Raw genomic sequence first — 12,421 nt, forward strand, 5'->3', positions numbered from 1 at the left:
TGTTCATCTGGCGATGTAGAGGTGAATCCAGGCCCTGCAGTGCCTAGCTCCACTCCTATTCCCCAGGCGCTCTCTTTTGACGACTTCTGTAACCGTAATAGCCTTGGTTTCATGCATGTTAACATTAGAAGCCTCCTCCCTAAGTTTGTTCTATTCACTGCTTTAGCACACTCTGCCAACCCGGATGTTCTAGCTGTGTCTGAATCCTGGCTTAGGAAGACCACCAAAAATTCAGACATTTTAATTCCAAACTACAACATTTTCAGACAAGACAGAACTGCCAAAGGGGGCGGTGTTGCAATCTACTGCAAAGATAGCCTGCAGAGTTCTGTCCTACTATCCAGGTCTGTACCCAAACAATTTGAACTTCTACTTTTAAAAATCCACCTCTCTAAAAACAAGTCTCTCACTGTTGCCGCCTGCTATAGACCACCCTCTGCCCCCAGCTGTGCTCTGGACACCATATGTGAACTGATTGCCCCCCATCTATCTTCAGAGCTTGTGCTGCTAGGCGATCTAAACTGGAACATGCTTAACACCCCAGCCATCCTACAATCTAAACTTGATGCCCTCAACCTCACACAAATTATCAATGAACCTACCAGGTACCTCCCCAAAGCCTTAAACACGGGCACCCTCATAGATATCATCCTAACCAACTTGCCCTCTAAATACACCTCTGCTGTTTTCAACCAAGATCTCAGCGATCACTGCCTCATTGCCTGCATCCGTAATGGGTCAGCGGTCAAACGACCTCCACTCATCACTGTAAAACGCTCCCTGAAACACTTCAGCGAGCAGGCCTTTCTAATCGACCTGGCCGGGGTATCCTGGAAGGATATTGATCTCATCCCGTCAGTAGAGGATGCCTGGATATTTTTTTTAAATGCCTTCCTAACCATCTTAAATAAACATGCCCCATTCAAGAAATTTAGAACCAGGAACAGATATAGCCCTTGGTTCTCCCCAGACCTGACTGCCCTTAACCAACACAAAAACATCCTATGGCGTTCTGCATTAGCATCGAACAGCCCCCGTGATATGCAGCTGTTCAGGGAAGCTAGAAACCATTATACACAGGCAGTTAGAAAAGCCAAGGATAGCTTTTTCAAGCAGAAATTTGCTTCCTGCAACACTAACTCAAAAAAGTTCTGGGACACTGTAAAGTCCATGGAGAATAAGAACACCTCCTCCCAGCTGCCCACTGCACTGAAGATAGGAAACACTGTCACCACTGATAAATCCACCATAATTGAGAATTTCAATAAGCATTTTTCTACGGCTGGCCATGCTTTCCACCTGGCTACTCCTACCCCGGTCAACAGCACTGCACCCCCCACAACAACTCGCCCAAGCCTTCCCCATTTCTCCTTCTCCCAAATCTGCTCAGCTGATGTTCTGAATGAGCTGCAAAATCTGGACCCCTACAAATCAGCCAGGCTAGACAATCTGGACCCTTTCTTTCTAAAATTATCTGCCAAAATTGTTGCCACCCCTATTACTAGCCTGTTCAACCTCTCTTTCTGAGATTCCCAAAGATTGGAAAGCAGCTGCGGTCAACCCCCTCTTCAAAGGGGGTGACACTCTTGACCCAAACTGCTACAGACCTATATCTATCCTACCATGCCTTTCTAAGGTCTTCGAAAGCCAAGTCAACAAACAGATTACCGACCATTTCGAATCTCACCATACCTTCTCTGCTATGCAATCTGGTTTCAGAGCTGGTCATGGGTGCACCTCAGCCACGCTCAAGGTCCTAAATGATATCTTAACCGCCATCGATAAGAAACATTACTGTGCAGCCGTATTCATTGATCTGGCCAAGGCTTTCGACTCTGTCAATCACCACATCCTCATCGGTAGACTCGACAGCCTTGGTTTCTCAAATGATTGCCTCGCCTGGTTCACCAACTACTTCTCTGATAGAGTTCAGTGTGTCAAATCGGAGGGTCTGCTGTCCGGACCTCTGGCAGTCTCTATGGGGGTGCCACAGGGTTCAATTCTTGGACCGACTCTCTTCTCTGTATACATCAATGAGGTCGCTCTTGCTGCTGGTGAGTCTCTGATCCACCTCTACGCAGACAACACCATTCTGTATACTTCTGGCCCTTCTTTGGACACTGTGTTAACAACCCTCCAGGCAAGCTTCAATGCCATACAACTCTCCTTCCGTGGCCTCCAATTGCTCTTAAATACAAGTAAAACTAAATGCATGCTCTTCAACCGATCGCTACCTGTACCTACCCGCCTGTCCAACATTACAACTCTGGACGGCTCTGACTTAGAATATGTGGACAACTACAAATACTTAGGTGTCTGGTTAGACTGTAAACTCTCCTTCCAGACCCATATCAAACATCTCCAATCCAAAGTTAAATCTAGAATTGGCTTCCTATTTCGCAACAAAGCATCCTTCACTCATGCTGCCAAACATAACCTTGTAAAACTGACCATCCTACCAATCCTCGACTTTGGCGATGTCATTTACAAAATAGCCTCCAATACCCTACTCAACAAATTGGATGCAGTCTATCACAGTGCAATCCGTTTTGTCACCAAAGCCCCATATACTACCCACCATTGCGACCTGTACGCTCTCGTTGGCTGGCCCTCGCTTCATACTCGTCGCCAAACCCACTGGCTCCATGTCATCTACAAGACCCTGCTAGGTAAAGTCCCCCCTTATCCCTGCTCGCTGGTCACCATTGCATCTCCCACCTGTAGCACACGCTCCAGCAGGTATATCTCTCTGGTCACCCCCAAAACCAATTATTTCTTTGGCCGCCTCTCCTTCCAGTTCTCTGCTGCCAATGACTGGAACAAACTACAAAAATCTCTGAAACTGGAAACACTTATCTCCCTCACTAGCTTTAAGCACCAACTGTCAGAGCAGCTCACAGATTACTGCACCTGTACATAGCCCACCTATAATTTAGCCCAAACAACTACCTCTTTCCCTACAGTATTTAATTTATTTATTTATTTTGCTCCTTTGCACCCCATTATTTGTATTTCTACTTTGCACATTCTCCCATTGCAAATCTACCATTCCAGTGTTTTACTTGCTATATTGTATTTACTTTGCCACCATGGCCTTTTTGCCTTTACCTCCCTTATCTCACCTCATTTGCTCACATCGTATATAGACTTGTTTATACTGGATTATTGACTGTATGTTTGTTTTACTCCATGTGTGACTCTGTGTCGTTGTATGTGTCGAACTGCTTTGCTTTATCTTGGCCAGGTCGCAATTGTAAATGAGAACTTGTTCTCAACTTGTCTACCTGGTTAAATAAAGGTGAAATAAATAAAAATAAATCAAATATGGAAACATAATGACAAGAAAAGCTACATGTATCTAATTATAGACAAGTTGACTAAGAAATAGCCTACCAAAATGTCTGGTTTTATAAGCAGAAACTTAGCAGATACTGATTGTACAAAACATTAGGAACACCTTCCTAATATTGGGTTGCACCCACTTTTGCCCTCAGAACAGTCTCAATTTTCGGACCATGGACGACAAGGTGTTGAAAGCATGCTGGCTCATGTTGACTCCAATGCTTCCCACAGTTGTGTCAAGTTCGCTGGATGTTCTTTGGGTGGTGGACCATTCTTAATATACACGGGAAACAGTTGATCATGAAAACCCCAGCAGAATTATAGTTCTTGATATACTCAAACTGGTTCGCCTGGCACCTACTATCATACCCCATTCAAAGGCACTTAAATCTATTGTCTTGCCCATTCAGGGATGGGTTATTAGCAATTACAAGCGGGTGTGGGTGGACAAACTAGTGCATGCATGACTGTTCATGCTTCAGCGTAGAGGTTCATCTTGACTTTGGTTGGTTCTTTAGTTCAGTACACCTGTTTGAGAGAAAGGTCCTTATACTATATTTTACAACAAATCCTTCACCTCAAATCAAATGTTATTGTCACGTAAAACAACAGGTGTAAACTAACAATGAAATGCTTACTTATGATATCTTCCCAACAATGCAGAGAGAAATAATAGAACAATTATAGCATGATAACTAAATACACAATGAGTGGGCTAACGATAACTTGGCTTTATACACTGAGGACCAGTACCAAGTCAATGTGCAGGAGTATGAGGTAATTGAGGTAGATACAGTACCTTCAGAAAGTATTCACACATTTTGCTGTTACAAATTGGGATTAAAATTGATTGACTTGACTTTTTATCAACCATCTACACAAAATACTATAACATTGAAGAGATTTCTAACATTTATAAAAAATGTATGAAAAATAAAACACTAATATATCTTGAGGAGATAAGTATTCACCCCCTTTAGACAATATATGTTAAACACCTTTGGCAGAGATTACAGCTGTGAGTCTTTTTGGGTAAGTGTCTAACAGCTTTGCACACCTACAATATTTGCCCATTACTCTTTTAAAAATTATTCAAGCTCTGTCCAGTTGGTTGTTGATCATTGCTAGAAAGCCATTTTCAAGTCTTGCCATAGATTTTCAAACCGATTTAGACAGAACTGTAATTAGGACACTCGGGAACATTAAACGCCATCTTGGTAAGCAACCCTAGTGTAGATTTGGCTTTGTGTTTTAGGTGATGGTCCTGCTGAAAGGTGAATTAGTCTCCCAGTGTCAGTTGGAAAGAAGACTGAACCAGATTTTCCTGTAGGATTTTGCCTTTTGCTTATCTGTATTCTGTTTATTTCTATCAACAACAACAAACTCCCTATTCCTTGCCGATGACGAGCATACCCATAACATGATGCAGCCACCACCATGCTTGAAAGTATGAAAAGTGGTAGTCAGTGATGGGTTGTGTGGGATTTTCCCCAAACATAATGCTTTGTATTCAGGACAAAACATTTTCTTTGCTGTATTACTTACAGTAAGTGCCTTGTAAACAGTATGCATGTTTTGAAATATTTTTTATTCTGTACAAGCTTCCTTCTTTTCACTCTGACATTTAGGTTAGTATTGTGGAGTAACCTCAATGGTGTTGATCCATCCTCAGCTTTCTCATTTCACAACCATCAAACTCTGTAACTGTTTTAAAATCACCGTTGGCCTCATGGGGAAAACCCTGAGCAGTTTCCTTTCTCTCCAGCAAATGAGTTAGGAAGGATGCCGGTATCTTTGTAGTGACTGGGTGTATTGATACACCATCCAAAGCCTAATTAATAATTTCACCATGCTCAATATTTTTTTAACACACATCTACCAAATTCACTACTTGATTGAGCGACCTTACAGATAATTGTGTGTGGTACAGAGATGGGGTAGTCATTAAAAAATCATATTAACCAATATTTTTGAACACAGAATGAGTCCATGCAACTAATGGGATTTTTTAAGCACATTTATTCTCCTGAATTTATTTAGGCTTGCCCTAACAAAGGGTTTGAATACTTATTGCCTCAAGACATTTTTATTTTTTAATTTTTTTTATGAATTTCCCCAAAATTCTACAAACAAAATTCCACTTTGACATTATGTGGTGCAGAGAAGTGACACAACATCTAAATGTAATCAATTTTAAATTCAGGCTGTAACCCCAAAAAATCTGGAAAAGTAAAGGGGTGTGAATACTTTCCGAAAGCACTGTATGTACATATACAGTGGATATTGTTAAGATAATTTTGTTCTCAATGTTCATAAACTGAACTTCAATTAAAATACTCTGTCTGTTACTAAGAATTTGTAAGGTTCTTATTAAAATGAAACAGACAGAGGCCAGTCTACCATAGTCAGCATGTTTATTTACAAGAGCTCTGCTTATCATTTCCTGTACATTGGTCTATATACCTCACATTTCGTCATAAATGTCCCTCCTCCTCTCAGAGACAATGACAATATAGTTCACAAGTCTTCTCCTACTCATACATTGTCTGCCACCTGTTATACAATCTACTACAAGCCCAAGGTCTTTCCCCTCCCTGGGTGGGGACAGAATGTCCTGTAAGGAACACAGTAGAACAGCTTGTCTGTCGATAGCTCTTCTTATCATTTGTTTCACACTTGCACCCTGCTTTCATATTAAAAAGGAACAAAAAGTCCTTGTTCTAATTCTGACTAGAACTACACACATCAGATTTAGATTTATGATTCTGATATATATTTCATACAATCATACAGTGACAGGGTAGAATTATGTTAGTTATAGTTCTATGTTATATTTATTTAGTCATTATTCATAAAATTCATAACAGGTATAGAAAGTCACCACCCCCTTTCAAAATGTTCACATTTTGTTGCCTTACAGCCTGAAATGAAACACATAAAAGCTTTATTTACACACAGTAACCCACAATCGCCTGGTAAATAATTATTTTATTTTTTTATCTGAAAATTAATTCAAATTAAAACAGCAAAATACCCTATTTGGATAAGTGAACACCACCCTGAGTTATTCTTGGTGGAACCACCTTTTGCTTGAATTACAGCCATGAGTCTCTTTGTTTTTGTCTCTACTAACTTTGCACACCTAGACTGTGCAATGTTTGTCCATTCTTCCTTGCAGAATTGTTCAAGCTCAGTCAAATTGCATGGTGACTGCACTCTTTAAGTCATTTATGTCGGGGCTCTGACTAGGCCACTCAAGGACATTCAAGGCTGCAGGTTCTCCTCAAGAATCTGTCGGTATTTTGCACTGTCCATTTTGCCTTTTATCCTGACAAGTGCTCCAGCCCCTGCTGAATAGAAACAACCCCACAACAGGATGCTGCCACCGCCTTGCTTTAGGCATGGTGTGTCAGGTGCGTGAATGAGGACCCAAAAGCGAATTAACAAAACAGAGTTTCTTTAATAACGAAACACACGTAGGCTCAGATGGACAGGCAGATTCCGACAGGACAGGACAAGGTTAGATGAACAGGCAGATTCCGACAGGACAGGACAAGGTTGCAGCAAACACGACGATAGTCTGGTTCAGGCATGAGTAACACAAACGAGAATCCGACAAAGACAGAAGCAGAAACAGAGAGAGATATAGAGACCTAATCAGAGGGAAAAAGGGAACAGGTGGGAAAAGGGGTGAACGAGGTAGTTAGAGAAGACAAGGAACAGCTGGGGGAAAGGGGGGAAGAAAAGGTAACCTAATACGACCAGCAGAGGGAGACAGGGTGAAGAGTAAGAACAGGAACAGGACACAACATGACAATACATGACATTACCCCCCCACTCACCGAGCGCCTCCTGGCGCACTCGAGGAGGAAACCTGGCGGCAACGGAGGAAATCATCGATCAGCGAACGGTCCAGCACGTCCCGAGAGGGAACCCAACTCCTTTCCTCAGGACCGTACCCCTCCCAATCCACTAGGTACTGGTGACCACGGCCCCGAGGACGCATGTCCAAAATCTTGCGGACCCTGTAGATAGGTGCGCCCTCGACAAGGATGGGGGGGGAGGGGGGGGGGGGGAAGACGAGCGGGGGCGCGAAGAACGGGCTTAACACAGGAGACATGGAAGACCGGGTGGACGCGACGAAGATATCGCGGAAGAAGAAGTCGCACTGCGACAGGATTAATGATCTGAGAAATACGGAACGGACCAATGAACCGTGGGGTCAACTTGCGAGAAGCTGTCTTAAGGGGAAGGTTCTGAGTGGAGAGCCAAACTCTCTGACCGCGACAATATCTAGGACTCTTAGTTCTACGCTTATTAGCAGCTCTCACAGTCTGCGCCCTATAACGGCAAAGTGCAGACCTGACCCTCTTCCAGGTGCGCTCGCAACGTTGGACAAAAGCCTGAGCGGAGGGGACGCTGGACTCGGCGAACTGAGATGAGAACAGCGGAGGCTGGTACCCGAGGCTACTCTGAAAAGGAGATAGCCCGGTCGCAGACGAAGGAAGCGAGTTGTGGGCGTATTCTGCCCAGGGGAGCTGTTCTGACCAAGACGCAGGGTTGCGAAAAGAAAGACTGCGTAAGATGCGACCAATAGTCTGATTGGCCCGTTCTGCTTGACCGTTAGACTGGGGGTGAAAGCCGGAAGAGAGACTGACGGAAGCCCCAATCAAACGGCAAAACTCCCTCCAAAATTGAGACGTGAATTGCGGACCTCTGTCCGAAACGACGTCTGACGGAAGGCCATGAATTCTGAAAACATTCTCGATGATGATTTGTGCCGTCTCTTTAGCAGAAGGAAGCTTAGCAAGGGGAATAAAATGAGCCGCCTTAGAGAACCTATCGACAACCGTAAGAATAACAGTCTTCCCCGCTGACGAAGGCAGTCCGGTGACAAAATCTAAGGCGATGTGAGACCACGGTCGAGAGGGAATGGGAAGCGGCCTGAGACGGCCGGCAGGAGGGGAGTTACCGGACTTAGTCTGCGCGCAGACCGAACAAGCAGCCACAAAACGACGCGTGTCATGCTCCCGGGTGGGCCACCAAAAACGCTGGCGAATGGAAGCAAGCGTACCCCGAACGCCAGGGTGGCCGGCTAACTTGGCAGAGTGAGCCCACTGAAGAACGGCCAGACGAGTAGGAACGGGAACGAAAAGAAGGTTCCTAGGACAAGCGCGCGGCGACGGAGTGTGAGTGAGTGCTTGCTTTACCTGCCTCTCAATTCCCCAGACAGTCAACCCGACAACACGCCCCTCAGGGAGAATCCCCTCGGGGTCAGTGGAGGCTACTGAAGAACTGAAGAGACGAGATAAAGCATCAGGCTTGGTGTTCTTAGAGCCCGGACGATAAGAAATCACGAACTCGAAACGAGCGAAAAACAGCGCCCAGCGCGCCTGACGCGCATTAAGTCGTTTGGCAGAACGGATGTACTCAAGGTTCCTATGGTCAGTCCAAACGACAAAAGGAACGGTCGCCCCCTCCAACCACTGTCGCCATTCGCCTAGGGCTAAGCGGATGGCGAGCAGTTCGCGGTTTCCCACATCATAGTTACGTTTCGACGGCGACAGGCGATGAGAAAAATACGCGCAAGGGTGGACCTTGTCGTCAGAGAGGGAGCGCTGAGAAAGAATGGCTCCCACGCCCACCTCTGACGCGTCAACCTCGACAACGAACTGTCTAGAGACGTCAGGTGTAACAAGGATAGGTGCGGATGTAAAACGATTCTTGAGGAGATCAAAAGCTCCCTGGGCGGAAACGGACCACTTAAAGCACGTCTTGACAGAAGTAAGGGCTGTGAGAGGAGCTGCCACCTGACCGAAATTACGGATGAAACGACGATAGAAGTTCGCGAAGCCGAGAAAGCGCTGCAGCTCGACGCGTGACTTAGGGACGGGCCAATCAATGACAGCTTGGACCTTAGCGGGATCCATCTTAATGCCTTCAGCGGAAATAACAGAACCGAGAAATGTGACGGAGGAGGCATGAAAAGTGCACTTCTCAGCCTTCACAAAAAGACAATTCTCTAAAAGGCGCTGGAGGACACGTCGAACGTGCTGAACATGAATCTGGAGTGACGGTGAAAAAATCAGGATATCGTCAAGGTAAACGAAAACAAAGATGTTCAGCATGTCTCTCAGGACATCATTGACTAATGCCTGAAAGACAGCTGGAGCGTTAGCGAGGCCGAAAGGAAGAACCCGGTATTCAAAGTGCCCTAACGGAGTGTTAAACGCTGTCTTCCACTCGTCCCCCTCCCTGATGCGCACGAGATGGTAAGCGTTACGAAGGTCCAACTTAGTGAAAAACCTGGCTCCCTGCAGGATCTCGAAGGCTGAAGACATAAGAGGAAGCGGATAACGATTCTTCACTGTTATGTCATTCAGCCCTCGATAATCTATGCAGGGGCGCAGGGACCCGTCCTTCTTCTTAACAAAAAAAAACCCCGCTCCGGCGGGAGAGGAGGAGGGGACTATGGTACCGGCGGCAAGAGCTACAGACAAATAATCTTCGAGAGCCTTACGTTCGGGAGCCGACAGAGAGTATAGTCCACCCCGGGGGGGAGTGGTTCCCGGAAGGAGATCAATACTACAATCATACGACCGGTGTGGAGGAAGAGAGGTGGCCCTGGACCGACTGAACACCGTGCGCAGATCGTGATATTCCTCCGGCACCCCTGTCAAATCACCAGGCTCCTCCTGTGAAGAAGAGACAGAGGAAACAGGAGGGATAGCAGACATTAAACATTTCACATGACAAGAGACGTTCCAGGAGAGGATAGAATTACTAGACCAATTAATAGAAGGATTATGACAAACTAGCCAGGGATGGCCCAAAACAACAGGTGTAAAAGGTGAACGAAAAATTTAAAAAGAAATGGTTTCGCTATGATTACCAGAGACAGTGAGGGTTAAAGGTAGCGTCTCACGCTGAATCCTGGGAAGAGGACTACCATCCAAGGCGAACAAGGCCGTGGGCTCCCTTAACTGTCTGAGAGGAATGTCATGTTCCCGAGCCCAGGTCTCGTCCATAAAACAGCCCTCCGCCCCAGAGTCTATCAAGGCACTGCAGGAAGCTGACGAACCGGTCCAGTGTAGATGGACCGACAAGGTAGTGCAGGATCTTGAAGGAGAGACAGGAGTAGTAGCGCTCACCAGTAGCCCTCCGCTTACTGATGAGCTCTGGCTTTTACTGGACACGAAGTGACAAAATGACCAGCGGAACCGCAATAGAGACAGAGGCGGTTGGTGATTCTCCGTTCCCTCTCTTTAGTCGAGATGCGGATACCTCCCAGCTGCATAGGCTCAGCACCCGAGCCGGCAGAGGAAGATGGTAGTGATGCGGAGAGGGAGGCAACGGAGAACGCGAGCTCCTTTCCACGAGCTCGGTGACGAAGATCAACCCGTCGCTCAATGCGAATAGCGAGTTCAATCAAGGAATCCACGCTGGAAGGAACCTCCCGGGAGAGAATCTCATCCTTTACCACTGCGCGGAGACCCTCCAGAAAACGAGCGAGCAAAGCCGGCTCGTTCCAGCCACTGGAGGCAGCAAGAGTGCGAAACTCAATAGAGTAGTCTGTTATGGATCGATTACCTTGACATAGGGAAGACAGGACCCTGGAAGCCTCCTCCCCAAAAACAGATCGATCAAAAACCCGTATCATCTCCTCCTTAAAGTCCTGATACTGGTTAGTACACTCAGCCCTTGCCTCCCAGATTGCCGTGCCCCACTCACGAGCCCGTCCAGTAAGGAGAGATATGACGTAGGCGATACGAGCAGTGCTCCTGGAGTAAGTGTTGGGCTGGAGAGAAAACACAATATCACACTGGGTGAGGAACGAGCGGCATTCAGTGGGCTCCCCAGAGTAACACGGCGGGTTATTGATTCTGGGCTCCGGAGATTCGAAAGCCCTGGAAGTGGCCGGTGGATCGAGGCGGAGATGGTGAACCTGTTCTGTGAGGTTGGAGACTTGGGTGGCCAGGGTCTCAACGGCATGTCGAGCAGCAGACAATTCCTGCTCGTGTCTGCCTAGCATCGCTCCCTGGATCTCGACGGCTGAGTGGAGAGGATCCGAAGTCGCTGGGTCCATTCTTGGTCGGATTCTTCTGTCAGGTGCGTGAATGAGGACCCAAAAGCGAATTAACAAAACAGAGTTTCTTTAATAACGAAACACACGTAGGCTCAGATGGACAGGCAGATTCCGACAGGACAGGACAAGGTTAGATGAACAGGCAGATTCCGACAGGACAGGACAAGGTTGCAGCAAACACGACGATAGTCTGGTTCAGGCATGAGTAACACAAACGAGAATCCGACAAAGACAGAAGCAGAAACAGAGAGAGATATAGAGACCTAATCAGAGGGAAAAAGGGAACAGGTGGGAAAAGGGGTGAACGAGGTAGTTAGAGAAGACAAGGAACAGCTGGGGGAAAGGGGGGAAGAAAAGGTAACCTAATACGACCAGCAGAGGGAGACAGGGTGAAGAGTAAGAACAGGAACAGGACACAACATGACAATACATGACATGGTGTTCTTTGGGTGGAAAGATGTATTGTGTTTTCACCAGACAAATCGTTTTGCGTTCAGGCCAAAAAGTTAAATTTTGGTCTCATTGTAACGGCCGTTGGTGGAAGAAGGTGAGGACCAAAGCGCAGCGTGGTACGTGTTCATAATTTTAATGGTAAAGCTGAACACTAAACAACAAGCAACAAAAGAACAACCGAAACAGCTCCGTCAGGTGCAAAACGCACTAAACAGAAAATAACTACCCACACCACACAGGTGGGAAAAGGCTACCTAAGTATGGTTCAACATCAACTGTTCAGAGGAGACTGCATGAATCAGGCCTTCATGGTCAAATTGCTGCAAAGAAACCACTACTTAAGGACACCAATAATAAGAAGAGATTGCTTGGGCCAAGAAACACGAGCAATGGACATTAGACCGGTGGAAATCTGTCCTTTGGTCTGATATTTTTAGTTCCAACCGCCGTGTCTTTGTGAGACGCAGAGGTCGCCTGTGTGGTTCCCATCGTGAAGCATGGAGGAGCTTTGCTGGTGACACTGTCAGTGTTTCTGCAGCG

At 46.2% G+C, this 12,421-nt stretch overlaps 1 protein-coding gene across 2 annotated transcripts in view; it reads left to right on the forward strand.

Moving 5' to 3' along the window:
* Positions 1-12,421, forward strand: part of LOC110530387 (vesicular, overexpressed in cancer, prosurvival protein 1) — a 36,638-nt gene that overhangs the window by 21,056 nt on the left and 3,161 nt on the right. The gene's annotated exons all lie outside the window — the stretch shown is intronic.

The sequence above is a fragment of the Oncorhynchus mykiss genome, chromosome 8, assembly GCF_013265735.2.
Source record: "Oncorhynchus mykiss isolate Arlee chromosome 8, USDA_OmykA_1.1, whole genome shotgun sequence".
NCBI classification, from domain to species: Eukaryota; Metazoa; Chordata; class Actinopteri; order Salmoniformes; family Salmonidae; genus Oncorhynchus; species Oncorhynchus mykiss.